Raw genomic sequence first — 16694 nt, 5'->3', positions numbered from 1 at the left:
GATCACAAAAAATTAAATAAAATACACTCTGGTCATTGGTAGCCTTCCCACCCACTTCTGATATAAGGGTCTTTTTAAATACACCCACCCAGCCAGCAGTTGCCTTTTAAAAAACTACGTTTTCAAACTGTCAACTTCTCTGCAGATTCCAAGGCTTAAGGTAGCTCAGTATATGCCTGGGAGATAGTGTCTTGGGGTTTCTCCTTGGCTGAAGGAATAAATAAATAAAATCAGTGGAAGTAACCAAGTCCCCCTGTTTGTCCAGGCAGTTTGCTTCACTACAGAATACTTCAATATAAACATATACCCAAGTATAAACATAGATTATAAATATTTGCCTGAACTTTGAGTCAACTAAGGACATGCCTCAACGATCGTGTTTTCAGTAAAACATAGGTCTGGAATATGGTCACAGTTAACACAAGAGTTTACAAGATACACCGTTTTACATCAACTACTGTGCACCCCTCACTTTTGTTTTGTCTCTTTTCTAGATCTTTATTGCTGGTTTATTTCAGCATGACAGTTCAGTTGCCTGCTTTGTTTCAAATGCATTCATTTGGGAAACCTTTTTAAGTAAAAGTGCAGATATAGCTGGATTTAAAAAAAACAAAAACCACACACAATTTCAGAGAATACAATGTCTCTCTGCATTATCTATTATTTTTAAAGCAGTTAGAGACCACTTCCCTGAAATCAAATGTGTTAGGGTTGTAGATAGAGCCTGACAAAGAATGTGAAAGATTTGTAAAGAGTGTGTGTGTGTGTGTGTGTGTGTGTGTGTGTGAGAGAGAGAGAGAGAGAGAGAGAGAGAGAGAGAGAGAGAGAGACTTGAATGGGAAGGCCCCGAGCCCACCCCCATTTCTTGGATAATAAAACATGGACACCAATATTTTGGTTTAATGGGATAATTAAGGCCACAACTTTATTGGTTACAGATGTGAGCAGTATTGGCTTAGGCACTGGAACTGAACCAACTATATCTGACTCCTGCCTGCCATGCAGGTAGTCTCATAAGGGTCAACCACCAGTAGGAAGAGCCCTGTTGATGTACATCAGCTTCCTCAACCTTGGCCCTCCAGATGTTTTGGCCTACAACTCCCATGATCCCTAGCTGGCAAGACCAGTGGTTAGGGATGATGGGAATTGTAGTCTCAAAACATCTGGAGGGCCGAGGTTGAGGAAGCCTGATGTACATCAACTGCGAGTTCCCCCAGGGTCCCCGATGGGGTCGTGGCACAGCCCTAGCCCATACCCAGGCTTCGGACAGGATCCACCCCCCCGGATCCTTTTAATGGAATACCCTTAAAGAGGAGGGGCAGGTGAAGGCCACAATCTCCCCTCCAATAACCAGGTTTTACCGCCAAACCTTACAAAGTTGTGACGATTGCTATGAAGGCAAAAACCACATGGCTGGTGCCAATTTCCTAAGTGGAAAAATTCCTACCTAGCCCTCTCAACAGGTGACCAACTGTGGTCCATAGCAAGGCCAAGATGGCGAACGCATGAAAACAGGGCGGGAGGGCAGGAGATCTGACGAAGGAGGAGGTAAGGAGAAGGAGGCCCCCAGCAGCACGGAAATTTTAAAAGGGTGAGCCACGCCCCCAGTCAACCAGATTGGTTGGCCGGGGGGGGGGGGCGTGATGCGGCCAGGACTCCCAGTGATGCAAGCGTCTTTCCCACGCCCCACGCCCCCGTGTTCACAGGGAGAGCACAAGGCCTGGCTGCAATCCCGCCCCCCTGGGAAGAGGAGCAGCCTAAGTAAAATTGCATAGAAATACAAGTATCATCACCTTTGTGCTTTGTGTATTGGTTTGTCATTAATATTCAGATTCACTGATGGCAATTGTTAAAACCCTAAACCACTTAAATCACCTATGCCATCTGCACTGGTGTGAAGACAGCATACAGCTAAAATTAAATTAAATTTATAAAATAAAATTTCATGTTGTAAAATAATCTGCATGGTGCTGGTTAAAGAGCTAACAGGATTTCTCACTTTGAAGAGACTTGCCTCTCCAGGCTCATTCATTTGCCCTTCCTCCATGTGACGGTGGTGAGGCTGCAGATGTTTTCTTGTGCCTAAGAGTCCCAGGTATGTATTTATTTATTACATTTATATCCCACTTTTCCTCCAAGGAGCTTAAGGTGGCATACGTTTCATTCTCCGAACAACGCAGTGAGGTAGGTTGGGCTGAGAAACAGTCCTAGTCCAACAACATAACCATTACACTATACTGCCTAAGAGACCATGTTGAAAAATTACTGAAGCTTTTCCTGCCCATTGCAGCCACCTTACCATCTTAGGAAAAAGCAACAGTGTGGACCAGGCCTGTGCAGAGCTTGTCTGAGGCCTGGGACGAAAGTCTTGCTAGAATATAGAAGTTACAAAAAACCACCTGGTCCCTGGCTGGGGTCTCCAGCCAGGTTAGCCCTCCGAGGCCCAGCACAAGCGTACCCAGCTCATAGCTGTCAAGTGTCCCTTATTTGAAGGGACAGTCCCTTATTCCAGCTCCATGTCCCGCTGCTGTCCCTTACTGATGGATGTCCCTTAAATGATGTCCCTTAAATTTCAAAGGAAGCAGCTCCTCTCCCTCCCTCCCTGCCGGTCAGGGAGGAGGGAGGCTCCAACTGTGTTGCTTGGCTGTGTTGCTCACCCAATAAGGAGTCTAAGAACGACTGGGGGGTGGAGCTTGCATGCCTTGTGTGTGGCTAGTTAATGCAAGCTGAGGGGGTTTTTGAATGCTGGACACCATTTTGTTGCACGTGCTGCTGCAAACTTTGCAATGCAAAGCCAGGCCAGGGAGCCATCTTAAGTTGAGGCTGCATAGGCCTTGTGGTGCATGTGATTCAGATTCTATTCAGTTGAACCTCTGGTTACAAAGTTGGTTGGACAGTGTTCTTGAAGCTACCCAGCATGAATTTGACCAGACTGCAGGAGGACAGGAAGACTGGAGTGCCTGGAACAGGTGAGGCTGCAGGTCCCTTATTTTGGCTGCTGGTCCCTTATTTTCAAGGCTGCTGGTCCCTTATTTTCAAATCTGTAAGTTGACAGCTATGACCCAGCTGTCTCCCTAACCTTGCCTAGTATGGACTCTCTGCAAGTCAGAAGAAACACGATGCTTCCTTCACTGATCATAAAATCCCACTTATTGTGATTGGTCCTTTGGCCTGGTGCAAATGTAACACTTCGTGATATCCTAAATGTGGAAGGGGGTGGATCCATGCATTTCCTCCACACACAGATTGGTTTCGTGTAAATATGTTTAGCACCTAGGCAGCAGAAGCAAACTCCATTTTATTCCTGTAGTCATGATAGTGCTATGTTTGAGTTTAAAAAGTGAAACCTTTCATGCTCAGAGTGTTTTTGGATTTTTTTAAAAAAATAAATGGGTTTAGTCTATTGTATTAGGAATGTGGAAGTATTTGCACAGCCTGAAATGGGGTGGGTGGGGAATGTTAATTTTGTGCTTCACAACAAAAGTAATGCATAGAGCTGTTTAAAGCCACCCCCACCCCAAGGTAAGACCATTAATGCAAGATAAACAACATTCAGGTAACATCCCTCCAGCATTTGAAACTTGATAAAGGCATCCTGAACAGAATGCAGTTTTCCTGAAAAAAAAGTGACAGTATGATTTTACAAGGAAAGCTAAATTTAAACAAAACTAAATTCCACATGCAGCTTAACTGAGCATATTTGGGTCAAGTGTTTCTACAATTAACACAAGCCCTAGGTTGGGGTCAGTTCCTGTGACTGCTCATACTGTGGCCATTGAAGCTGGTACTACCATCTAGCCACTAGTGGGGTGCACAGAGGTGGCCATGTGCAGGCAGATATCACACACAGTGTGAGTAGCAGATGCTGAGTTTCTGGCACACAGGAGGTTGGTCCTCAGCCTAGACATTTCGGCCTAGAAGCAGATAACTAAACTTTAAAAAGAAGCACAGTGACAAAACTCAATCTGATTCCAATAAACTAAAAATATTCAAACAATTGCAACACAATTCCATGTAAAAAGGAACACTTGCCTGAGAACCATTTTGGTACGGCAGGTTATTTGAGCCAGAAGCTGAAACGAAAGCCAAATCTTTATCAGGTAAGAGAACCCTCTCTGCTCAAAACCTCTAACCTACATTTGCATTAGTGCAATGCCACGTCTCAGACAATGTTGCAACTACAGTAAAAATGATGAGAGGAAACTGATGCTTTCCAAGTTGTGCTTTTTTTTTTAAGGTCAGTAAGCATTTTTCCACATCAACAGCCACAAAGAGGGGAGAAAGGTGCTATTATCAGCAGCTTACAAGATTGTATGAATAATTTTAATGATAAAGGTTAAAAGTAAAGGGACCCCTGACCATTAGGTCTGGTCGTAGATGACTCTGGGGTTGTGGTGCTCATCTTGCTCTATTGGCCAAGGGAGCTGGCGTACAGCTTCCAGGTCATGTGGCCAGCATGACTAAGCCGCTTTTGGCGAATCAGAACAGCGCACGGAAACGCCATTTACCTTCCTGCTGGAGCGGTACCTATTTATCTACTTGCACTTTGATGTGCTTTAGAACTGCTAGGTTGGCAGGAAATTTTAATGATTATTCTGTTATTTAACAATAACTTTTGTGTGATACCTACACAGCCTCTTTCTTTAGGATTCTTGGCAGGCAGATGGGGGTCCCTCGAGGAAGTGTAAGCAGCTAAGGGAGATTCAAGAAGTTCCCAGTTATACTTAGTTATACTTCTGCCATTCCATTTTGATAAGGTGGAATGCCCATCATCACAATGAACTTGGATTCTATTTTATACTGGACATCAGCAGAACATCTCATAGGTATTTCAGAATGGCCTTTTCTTTTTTAAAAAAGGGTTTAAGATGTTAACTTTAACCCCAAGATGTGAACTTATTTCATTGTCCTAACCTAAATGTCAGTAACAGCCCATCCAGATTATAGAAACCCACCATGAGGAAGGAACAAAGAATGAATTACCCAAGAGGCCTGTAAGGAAAGGAAACATTCTGGTAAGACCAGTCTGGTTCATGGCCCAATGCAAGAAGAAGAAGAAGAAGAAGAAAACAAAGCAGAATCACTCGCCTGAAATGTGTTGTGCAAGTGCAAGTGTAAGAATTGTTGGGTAAAACTCACAAGTCAGAGAGGTCAGTTATGTGTTACAAGATAGTTTCATGCATTTCAGCAGATTTACATTCTTCCCATCAGGAACTACAGCATTCTATTGCACTTGGCATGCATGCACCCTACTTGTTGGTTTTAACAGATTATAATTGACCTTAAAACACCGGTTTGGGAAATCCCTTACAGATGACCACAGTGCCTGGAGTCAGACAGGTTGTGTATCCACAGCAGTGGCCAGAGGAGGAATGGCCGCTGGGAGGAGAGCAGAGAGAAGAAACCCCATGCTGCATCTGCAGCAACACAACAGGACTCCTTCACGCTCCCACAGCTGCAATAAAGCATGTCTCTCCCATATTGGTATCCTCAGCCACAGCTGGCGCTGTAACTTCAGCTGCTTGACTTCAACCCCAAAGGTGCACTCCTTGTCTCCCGAGACAGAGAGATGCCAACAACAACAAAAACAATCAGGGCACCAACTTCTGATCACTTCTTCCCTAGAATGAAAGCTTTAAAGACAGTATGCTAATGCTTCTCCTCCTGTCATATCAATGAACTTCTTTCAGTCCCCCAATGGGCAGAGAAGTCCCATCTACATGTTCCCACATTAGTTTACTTCTTGCAGGGGGCCAAATGACAGACACACCCAAACATTACAATATGTTCATCACCAGCTTTAAAACTGAGATTTCTTGAAAGATTTTTCATATTGATGGAATAAAAATACATTTTGTAAGAAATGGAATTAACGGTAAAATGCTAAGAAACAGTCACACCCTGAATGGTTTAAGCCCAAATATGTAAAGGATCACCTCCTTCCTTACAGACCCTCATGGGTGTTAGGATCAGCAGAGGGAACCCCCTTGGTAGTTCCACCACCCTTATAAATATGGGGGCTCCCCTGGGAGAGGGCATTCTATGCAGTAGCCCCAAAGAAGTGCTCTAGCACCTTCATTATGTAGCTTTTGACAGATGCTGAAGATGTACCTCTTTACCCTGGTCTTTGACATTTGAGATGAATCCTCTTGAATATAATGTTTTTCAATTTTTTGCAATGATGTATTTTTAAACTGTTATAGCCCACCCTGGGACCTCATGGTGAAGGGTTGGTAAAAAATTAGATGCTGCTGCTGCTGCTATCAGTCATGCAGTGCAATTCACTTAAATATTGTGGCCTGGAGGGACAGGGTATAGCTGGTCAGGAAGTGTGGCCTGGAACAGGTTCTGGGGGGCAAATAAAAAGACCCAGAGGGTCATATTTGGTTCTCTGTTCCCCATCCTGCTTCAGTAGCTAGAAATCCCATATAGTGCATAGTGTCCTCAGACTTGCCTCTTCCAACCTGAAATAAGTGAAGCATATAATGCCTGCTCTACTTTTCACTTAAATATTTTCTGTTTAATACAATGCTGTTTGTTCAATTAAGTCTTCAGTGCAGGAAAGAGGAGACAGTCCTCCACAAAGTTGAACATGAAGGCCCCAAAAACATCATTACACTCTGCCTGTGTAAAAAGCCACCATACAAAGTAATTTGGCCTTAGCATTCTTTACAAGTGACTGCAGGGAGAACATTTTGTTTGAATAAACAGCCCCTACTGTAATAATAACTTCTAAGTACCCTTTAAAGCCCTTTTTTTTGTTTCATCCTTGAAAGAAAAACATATCTAAAGGGAAGTGCCACTTCACTGCTACACTCTGGCTTTCAAGTTTACTTTAAAATGTAAGTTTTAGTACACTGCTATTTAAATAAGCAGCATTTAGATGAAAAGCAACAGTCAACTTTGGTGATAAGCTCTTTGGCTTGAGTAGAAATACTCAATTTCCCTTCCAACCCCTCTTATGTTTCCTTCTTTTCTCTTTTTAAGGCCTTTTGCTTTAGAAGGAACATCCATTGCTTCATTATGAGGAGCGGTAAAGGAGCCCATAACATTATTTTTATATCTTTTATTTATTTTGTGTTGTTTTATCTGAGATAGGAAGGCAAGAACCAGAAGCTTGTAACCAAATAAAGCAAGGAGTAGACATCTCTGCAACACAAGGACAACAGGGTATTTTATAGTATTTTACAATATGATCCTATGACGGAGCCAGAGTTATTGGTCAGCATGTTGGACTCGGAATGTTGGTCTTCTCGAAGACCAGAATTTCAATCCCTATTCTGCTATGAAGCACATTAGGTAATCTTGAACCAGAAAGACTTTCAGCCTAATCTACCTTGCAGAGTTCTTGTGAGGATAATACAGGAAGTGGGAGAGCAATTTGTGTTAGAAACTGAGATATGAAAGCTAGGAGCTAAATAGCACCTTAAACCTAGGTTATGGATGCAACAAAAGAATGTCTAGGCACACTTTTTAAATAAGAATACAGTGGAAACTCAGGTTGCGAAAGTGCTCCGTGTGGGAGGCACATTCAAATCCGCAGCGTTCGCAACCCGCAGCACTGCGTCTGCGCACACGTGAGTCGCAATTCGGTGCTTCTGTGCATAGTGCGATTTAGTGTTTCTGTATATGCGTGAGCGCTGAAACCCGGAAGTAAACCGTTCCAGTACTTCTGGGTTCGGCGCGGTGTGCAACCCGAAAACACGTAACTGGAAGTGTCTGTAACCCGAGGTACCACTGTACAAAGCTAAAAATGAATGAACTACAGCTAAAGTCTTCTGTTCATTTTTAACGTGGTCTACTCCTTTCCCTATGTGACACGGGTGGCGCTGTGGTCTAAATCACAGAGCCTGGGGCCTGCCAATCAGAAGGTCGGCGGTTCGAATCCCCGCAACGGGGTGAGCTCTCATTGTTCGGTCCCAGCTCCTGCCCACCTAGCAGTTCAAAAGTGCAAGTAGATAAATAGGTACCACTCCAGTGGGAAGGTAAATGGAGTTTCCGTGCGTTGCTCTGGTTCGCCAGAAGCAGCTTAGTCACACTGGCCACATGACCTGGAAGCTGTCTGTGGACAAACACCAGCTCCCTCGGCCTATAGAGCGAGATGAACGCGCAACCCCAGAGTCGTCCGCAACTGGACCTAACGGTCAGGGGTACCTTTACCTTTACCTACTCCTTTCCCTGCCCCTAATATTCTTAAGAGGGTCTCTTCTACAGTCTTCAGAGAGTAGCTGGAAGTGGGGAGGCAGAAAAAGGTCCTCCTTTGATTCCACTCTGCAGTTTTAATCTGAAATTTTAGGCGCAGTTAAAAAATACCCCAGAGCTCAGAAACAGCTTGTGCTAATTAAATTCCCTGTTGCAAAATGTGCCTAGAACAATGGGAGTTTCAAACACTGAGAGCCATGAACATTACCTTGAACTTCTTGGAAGAAAGGTTGAAAATTACAGTAATAAATACATGTTTACTCAAAAACAAGTCCTGCCAATTCTAATGGGATTTATTCCTTAATAAGTGTACATAGGATTGCAAGATATAATCTATACTTGGTAGATGGAATTTCTCATGTGGTAATACTTTGCTGCAATTATTTTCACTTCACTGTTTCGCTACACCCAAGTAGATTCCAAGGTTGTTCTACTTTCCTATCAACTTTTAATAAATTGTTTTTTCACCCCACTTTCCCATCCATGTGGGCCTTAAAAGGTGCTGACAATAACTTGGTCATTAAAAGGTTGGCGCTACTTAAATTACAGGCAGATGATAACGCAAAAAATAAAAGGCAGGTGTGTTCCCAATATCCATATTAGGTCAATAACTTTATTAGGATCACTAGAATATCACAGAGCAACACATGTGCTACAGCTAGTTAAATTTTCATTCACTCAAAAGATGAAGGAGGCCCTAGATTTAGAATTCAGAAGGAGGCATATCAGTCACAGCTAACCATGATTTTCTGGCATCTCAGTCCTACAAACACATTGAAAGGCCAAGTTTTAATAAAAATTATTTACAAAGCAAGTTGGTTTAGGACTAAGGACCATACCCAGGGTTATTTGCAATTAAACTGATTTCCATTTAGAAAGCTTAATAGGCTATTTGTGGCCAGATCCACCATTAATATGTTGCTGTAAGATAGTGATCTGATTTGCAGCACAATTTCCAACATCAAACTAACCTAATAATAATAATAATAATGTTAAGCTAGTTATTTGTGCCAGGAGTAGTCTTTGTTATGCAAAATACTCTCTATTATTTGTCTTCTTATCAAGATCTAGTAAATTAACGTTACAGCTCAAGTGTCAGTGGATTTTCAATATTCTTTAAGTATGGTCATCTCTGGATAAACGCTTAGCTCATTTTATATACTTTTTTCTTACCCTGAGGCCGAGTCATAGAGAAAGGGGTGCCATGAATGCTAAATAGCTATTTGCACTTGCTACAGAAGCTGGACTGCATAGAAAACAGCTTTTGAATGAAGTTTGAATACTACCTAACTCCTCTTATAGTTACTTGGTAAGTAAAAAAGCACTTTTACTGATGCTTATCCAATTTTGTATCACCATCACTGCTTCTCAGTTGGCTTCCAGACCCAATTCAAAATAAAGACCAAAATGGTCTAGAGACAGAATATGTTAAGTACCACTTCTTCACACATGATCATATTCACTCAGCAGAAACCTTTGGATGACCTGCTCTGTAGTCTCTGACCAGTGGATCTACAGTGGATGCCTACAAGAAACTTTCAAGAGTATAAATTCTGTTTTAAGGTTATATTGTGGTTTTGTTATGCTTTCTTAGGCATGTTGACTAGTTTAATAGTCGGGGCTCTGCTCTCTATTCTGAGAATCATTCAGTATTCGGAGATAAAATCCTAGCAAAAGTTATTATTTCTTGTTTTCCTTATTGCAAAGCTGCATTTTGCAAAAGGCAAGATGGTGTGCTATAAAAAGTTCCACGGATTAGCCATTTTAATGCAGTTTTAAGTATACGTGTTCATAGGGTTAAAGTGTAAAGTTCCAAGTCTTAGAGACCAACCATTGCTGCTTTACCAAAATAGTTGCCAGAAAAAAAAAAAGGGGGGGGGGAAGGATTTCACTTTAAGCAGTTCTATAATCTCTTTAAAAGAAACTAATAATTTAGGATTATTGTTGCAGTCACACCTGAGGGAGTGGTATAAGCAGCTCAAAAGCTAAATTGGCCTATTTGCAAGCAGCCATTAACCTAGTTATTTTAAAATAAGACAGTTTTGTAGTTCATCCAGTTTCAGCATAAGATCCCACAATCATGCAAAAGTATTAGGGGAATTCCTCCAGGAATTATTGCCACAAGTTTATAAGCTATACAAGAGTTACACTACAATCCCTTATCCAGCTCCCTAAAAGTAAGTGCCAATGAACACAATAAGGCCTTACTTCTGAAAAAATATGCATGGGATTGCACTATTAGTCAAGCAACAGCACTAATGAAGAAGAAAGGAGGGTGGAACCCGAACAATGTAGAAAACAAATAATGCACAAAAGGGTGCCAAAATTGGGTGCAGTATCAATAATGTTATATAACATATGAATAAACCAGCTTCCACTGTATAGAAATTTTATATCCCCTTAATATATAAAGTGGTTGGTAGTTTAGTGGTGAGCCCCTTTTCTTCTCATTTTTTATTTCATGGGAGTTAAGGCACCTAGGTATGGCTGAATTTATTTAGTTGTGCAGTTTGAAGTTGGTCCCTCAAGTTTAAATAGGTTTCTAATTAATAATTTGACTTGTGAGTTTTTATAACATCTTAGGACCCACTTTTAACTCAAATTTGCTTCTGGGGACCATTTCTTAATCCTTCACCGTGTATTTGCCTGGTGGTAGTACTCCTGTTGTGACCCACCTTGGATCAATTACAATGGAAATCATATAGTACTTTGTACAAATACACTGGACAACCTGGGTCGGTCAACAGGCATAATATCTAAATGGAACTTCCATGTACCACATAAATGTACCTCTGTGTGCTGGGGACAAAAGATAGGAAAGCTATTGCCTTTTTACCTCACTTGTTGGAAATAGCTGATAATTGTTCATCAGTTACAAGGAAGATGGCAGGTTGAACCAGGAGTTATAGGTGCAAAGAAGCAATCATAGTTGTTCCCACATTTTTGAAAGTATTAATCTAGTAATTGGTTTTGCCTCCAACACTAATTGAAACACATAGATTAAGAGGCAATGCACTATCTGGATAATTTGTTTATTATTTGCTGAATTACTTTATATTAGAAATATCACAGCAATGTATGAAAAAGAAAAATAAACTCCTTAAAAATAACTAGCAATAAAAACAAAGAACTTTTGAAATGGAAATTTTTCTACTCAACATCACTGGGATACAGGAATTGTTCATGTGGCTTCCAACACACTTACTTCAGCATTTAGTTCAGTTTTAGAATGTATTTGAGCTAATTTAACATATAATAATTAAGAAACCACAATTATAGACACACCTATTGATAACAATAAGTTAAGCAACCAAGGAACCCTTGTATTTCCTTATTCCATTCCTCTACTTGTTGAGTCATCGTGTTGTCCCATGTGTAAAATTAGGATACTCCACTTCCAAAATGCTGCAATCTGACTTGCAATCTAATACAACGTATACAACATTATGTGTTTAGAAATGGCATCCCAAAGGCAATTACAATTTCTAATCTTTTAATGGCAGATTAACAGATTAGTCTGGGGTTGCAATACTATAAAATTTTACCTTGCAAAAAACTCAGCTGAACCATGTTTGACAGTGAAACATACAGCCTCACAAGAATGTAGGGCCTAATTTTTAGAGGTTTTAAAGCAAAGGTGGCCTACCATCCTATTATGGGTGATGTAGTATATTTCCCACATTGGCAGGTGGTTTGATGGTTCCCTTTCAACTTTGTAGTTGCAGCCAACTACTCAGAACAGAAACACTAAAAATCAATTGACTAATTTAAGACTAGTGAGTTCAGTGGCTCTGCTCCAAGTATGACTTAAATAAGATACCTCTCTCATACCACTTCTGATTAAACACTGAAATAAATCTGAATCTAAGTAAACAGGTATAGGATGGTACGGTAAGCCTAGGCTTTGATTTGATTTTTTGAAAAGCTGGACTGAACACTATTCATTGCAAGCTTAGTTCAGTTCTGCAGTTAATACAGGAAACTTTGAATTTATAAGAATACTTGATATTGCTCATGAAAATACATATGGTCACGAACTAGTCCAGAATTCATTACCATGATAGATACAAGCAGGGGAATATTGTGGGGAAAGGCTTATATGGATTGGGGTTACAAACTTAATGTAGAATTATGAGCAACACAAGATGTGCTTGTTTACCACAGACCTTAAAATTTACCACAAAGTATACTTGGTATCTGACACCAAATTTTGGATACAAGTTCCAACATGATCTACCAAGCCATACTTGTTCTAACTTTGTTGTGAATACTCAAGCAGTAATCTTATAATGTTTAATCGCAAAATTCATTTTCAAATAAACAGTGGCAAGCTTGGGAGGGTTGGGTATGAATCCTTGCTCAGTTGTTAAATTCAATGGCGAACTAGCTTCAGGTTAAGTCACTAGCTACATTTGTAGATCATGCTAAACCATGGTTTAACATGATACACATAAACCACAATCCAAGGATTGGATAAAACAACAAGCTGACTTGAAAAGGAACTGAAAGTAAATGCTTCCGAAATAAGTTCAGGCTGAGACTTGCTCAGGTTAATTTCAATCCATGTTATGTCATGTGAAACCATACCACAGTTTGCCATGATGTAGCAACTGTCTTGCCATTTACCATTATTACTGAGACCTGATCTCAGTTGCTGATCTCAGTTCTTTGGGGAAAGTGTGGAATACAATTCCAACTATGTAAATAGATCACTTGTGGGGAACCTTTGGCCCTCCAGATGTTGCTGAATTACAACTCCCAGAAGCCCCAGTAAGCATGGCCAAAGGTTTGAGATGATGGCTGCTGTAGTTTAGAAGTATCTTGAGGGCCAGTTTCTGCATACCTGATGTATACAGATGAACTCAGTTGATACAGGTTTGTAATTTATACTAATTCCAAATTGAAAAAGAGCATGTATTGGGCCCTAATATTAAATATAGTATATTATATAGTATCTTAAGAGGATGGCATCAACAGACAAAATAACAACTTGCTACTGTTCTTTCAGGACGCGGGTGGCGCTGTGGGTTAAACCACAGAGCCTAGGACTTGCCGATCAGAAGGTCGTTGGTTCAAATCCCCGCGACGGGATGAGCTCCCATTGCTCGGTCCCTGCTCCTGCCAACCTAGCAGTTCGAAAGCACGTCAAAGTGCAAGTAGATAAATAGGTACCGCTCCGGTGGGAAGGTAAACGGCGTTTCCATGCGCTGCTCTGGTTCGCCAGAAGCAGCTTAGTCATGCTGGCCACATGGCCCGGAAGCTGTACGCTGGCTCCCACGGCCAATAAAGCAACATGAGTGCCGCAACCCCAGAGTCGGTCACGACTGGACCTAATGGTCAGGGGTCCCTTTACCTTTTACTGTTCTTTCATCTACACATGAAATAGTTCAGCCTGCTCATCAGCCCTTATCTATTAAGAACGTTGAGCCAACATCATTCACTTTGTCCATCACTCAGACCACAAATCCTCAAATCCCTACCTAGTCTTCTCACAAACTTCTACATCCATGACAAATTCCAGATCTTTAAGTCCAAGTACCTCCTCAGTCCACCCACCCCAACATATTTTATGTATAACTTTTTATTTTGACCTCATCATAGTTGCTCTCGTTAAAAGGTCTATTTCACACTTTTGCTCCCCAATGTGCAACTTCTGGAATAGTGACATGGTGCCACCTCTTTCCTCCCTCCTTTTAAAAACCTTCCTCCAAGACTACCGTCTGTGTGTGAAACCCTTAACTGCCCTGGCCTTCATGGTCTCCATCACCAAAGAAAAGTGTAATGGGTTTATTTCAGCTTCTTCATGTGCTACTCTTATTTCTCCCTGCTTATAATAATTCCTATTTATATATCAAATTCACCATAGCATCCCTAGGGGTGAATCTGGCGCTCCAGAGTCCAGACATCTCTATATGGCCCACAATACTTTGAACTACAAAGGCTTCAGAGCAACTTTTAAAACTGCTAGGGAAAAAAATCATCATTATTGAAGACAGAATTACATTAATGGTGAGATAATGAACACAACTAATTTCTTCTTTACAAACAGCACTAAGATATGCTGAAAAGGGAAGAACAGTTCCACGGAAAGGCTGGAAAAACCTGTTCAGTAAAGGTAAGAGAAAGTTTTGCCAGTATCATTGAGTTAAACTGAATGATGTTTTGGAGGTAAGGAGTGGGGGTGTGGGGAGATACAGCACAGCTGTCTTCTAGTTGCCATGCTGGTGCCTTTGTAACAGAGGAAGCATAAATATAAACCCCAGCTGATGCTCCATAGAGTGCATATAAAAGAGAGAAAGACTGAGATCAGGGGAGCTTGTAAGTTACTCAGCATATTTTAAAGAGGAAGCACAAATAATTTTCCTCAGCCTCCCTATGTCCTCTAAATGCCTAAAGATTCAAAGTAGAATCACAAAAATATCAGGCCTTAAAAAGTCAGAACATCTGAATATTCTGATATTGAATCTCTGGGCTGCAGCAGACATCAGAGGAAATTATCCTGATCTAGAAATGGCTACTGAAGATGCCAGATGGTAGTCCTTCATAGGGCAGGACATCTGCATCTAGGTGGCTGTTGCCTCTCACAGCTTCTGGATCCTGGTGGCGGATGCAAGAAGAAATAAGGCAATAAATGTGTTCGTATTCCTCTGAGTCTTCAGATGTTCTGACTTTTTAAAGCCTAATATTTTTGTTCCAGTAGCAGCTGGAACATCTGAAGAGGTCCTTAGGAATGGGGCAGTAATGTACACAACTTTGCCCACCACCTTACCCCAATAACATTTTCCCATGTTGTTGTATTTTAAATGTCTTATACAAGCTGCCTTATGCTGTAAGAAAAGCATCTTACACCAAATATATCAATATATCAATTTTCACTTACAGAGGATTGATTTTCTTTTGCAATATGTTTTTATACTTCACTTAAAAGTGTTTTTAGAAGCACATTTCAAGAGAAGATAAACTCTATTGAAACAGTGCATATTCACTGAGGGTTTACACAAGCATTGTTTGCACAGTTACTTTTAAGTAGCAAGTTTCTACACCTGCTGCCTTCCCAGCAAGCTAAGTTTGTTCCCATGAGTTTTTCCTTTCCCTTCAAGTGGCAAGCATACTGCTGCACCAGGCAATTCAAATCTGTTACCTGTGGATTTAATCAAGATTACAGTTAACACATTGTGTGTTGATCAGTTTACGAATGCCAGGATGTTTGTGTTAGCACCAATAGTACGTAATTAATAATCGCTACAACTATTTTGCTTTCCAGTGGTCATCACTGTTTGTTCTTTTTCCCATTTCTTTTGCATAAAGTCCATGACTCACTCCAGTTTAAATAATCAGGTCAGTTAATGTGGAGAAGTGTTGTCTGTCAGAGAAGACTATACCAGACTAGCAGCTTCTTGTGCTCCTCACTTGAGCAGGATCCTGACATTACAGCATGGTAGCTGCAAAATAATGATGAAGTAAAAGAAAGAAAAAGAGTGATTTATGGTGATGAAAGGTGTGTCTGCAGTTTACAAACCCAAGAAAATAAAATGGTTAAGGTAGCTACATTTATTGTTTCCTTTGGGGATCTTGAGAAGAAACTTGTGAAGACATGTACTAGATTTTTCCCTAAATCTTCTTCCTCTTAGCTTGAAAACACTGAAGATATTATTATCATGCTTTTGCATTCCTTTAAGAGCATTTTTAAATTAATGCCAGATTTTTATACTAGTAGAAACCCACAGAAGACAGCTACATTGGCTAACGAAAATATATTTTTCTCCTTTCTTCAAACCACTGCATTTTTTCCAGTGAAAGAAATTGCTTTAGATTCAGAACTACATTACGTTTTCACCTGAACAGATACCTCAATTTCCTTTCTTTGCTGTTTTGGCTCTGATAAGACTTTTAAAAAAACTGTTATAGGAAGTGTCTCTGACACACAAGGCGGAACTGTAAAAGGGCGGAAAAATTCAGTGTGCATGAATCTTTATGTCCTGCTTTGAAAGTGTTGCTTGATAACTGTTTCAATATCAAAGGATTCAGTTACAGATAGGTAGCCGTGTTGGTCTGCCATAGTCAAAACAAAACAAATTCCTTCCAGTAGCACCTTAAAGACCAACTAAGTCAGTTCTTGGTATGAGCTTTCGTGTGCATGCACACTTCTTCAGATACAAGAAGAAGTGTGCATGCACACGAAAGCTCATACCAAGAACTGACTTAGTTGGTCTTTAAGGTGCTACTGGAAGGAATTTGTTTTGTTTTGAATATCAAAGGAGTTTTTAAAAAAATCCATACTACACATCTTAATTAGCTTTCCAATGGCAAAATGTCTATGTTATCAACTATTATTTTGTGTGTGTTAATGTACTGTTATTGTTAATGTAACTATCACCATCTGTGCATTTTATTTCCTTCTGACAGTATGTTTGCTATCTCTCCCCCCCCCCCAAAAAAAAAGAAAATGGGATTATATTCCTGCAGTTCAGAAGCACTTCATGCACAGGAAG

At 40.7% G+C, this 16694-nt stretch overlaps 1 protein-coding gene and 2 long non-coding RNA genes across 6 annotated transcripts in view; 1 reads left to right on the top strand and 2 right to left on the bottom strand.

Annotated features, from left to right (window-relative positions):
* PAWR (pro-apoptotic WT1 regulator) overlaps positions 1 to 16694 on the bottom strand; it is a 67111-nt gene that overhangs the window by 48027 nt on the left and 2390 nt on the right. The window lies entirely within an intron of this gene.
* LOC309351207 lies at positions 3385 to 4708 on the bottom strand. The gene is made up of 2 exons (XR_014160753.1): positions 4631 to 4708; positions 3385 to 4073 (listed from the first exon to the last, which is right to left on the bottom strand). It is a non-coding gene; the product is annotated as an uncharacterized lncRNA (long non-coding RNA).
* LOC309351198 lies at positions 4794 to 15747 on the top strand. Of its 4 annotated transcripts, none has more exons than XR_014160740.1 (4): positions 4794 to 4826; positions 7099 to 7170; positions 9382 to 9511; positions 14252 to 15747. It is a non-coding gene; the product is annotated as an uncharacterized lncRNA (long non-coding RNA). The 4 variants fall into 4 exon arrangements; XR_014160741.1 differs by lacking the exon at positions 4794 to 4826 and adding an exon at positions 4835 to 4994; XR_014160742.1 differs by lacking the exon at positions 4794 to 4826 and adding an exon at positions 4835 to 5540.

Source organism: Podarcis erhardii (assembly GCF_964252035.2).
Source record: "Podarcis erhardii genome assembly, chromosome: 10".
Classification (NCBI taxonomy): Eukaryota; Metazoa; Chordata; class Lepidosauria; order Squamata; family Lacertidae; genus Podarcis; species Podarcis erhardii.
This window is presented reverse-complemented; position numbering and strand designations above follow the sequence as displayed.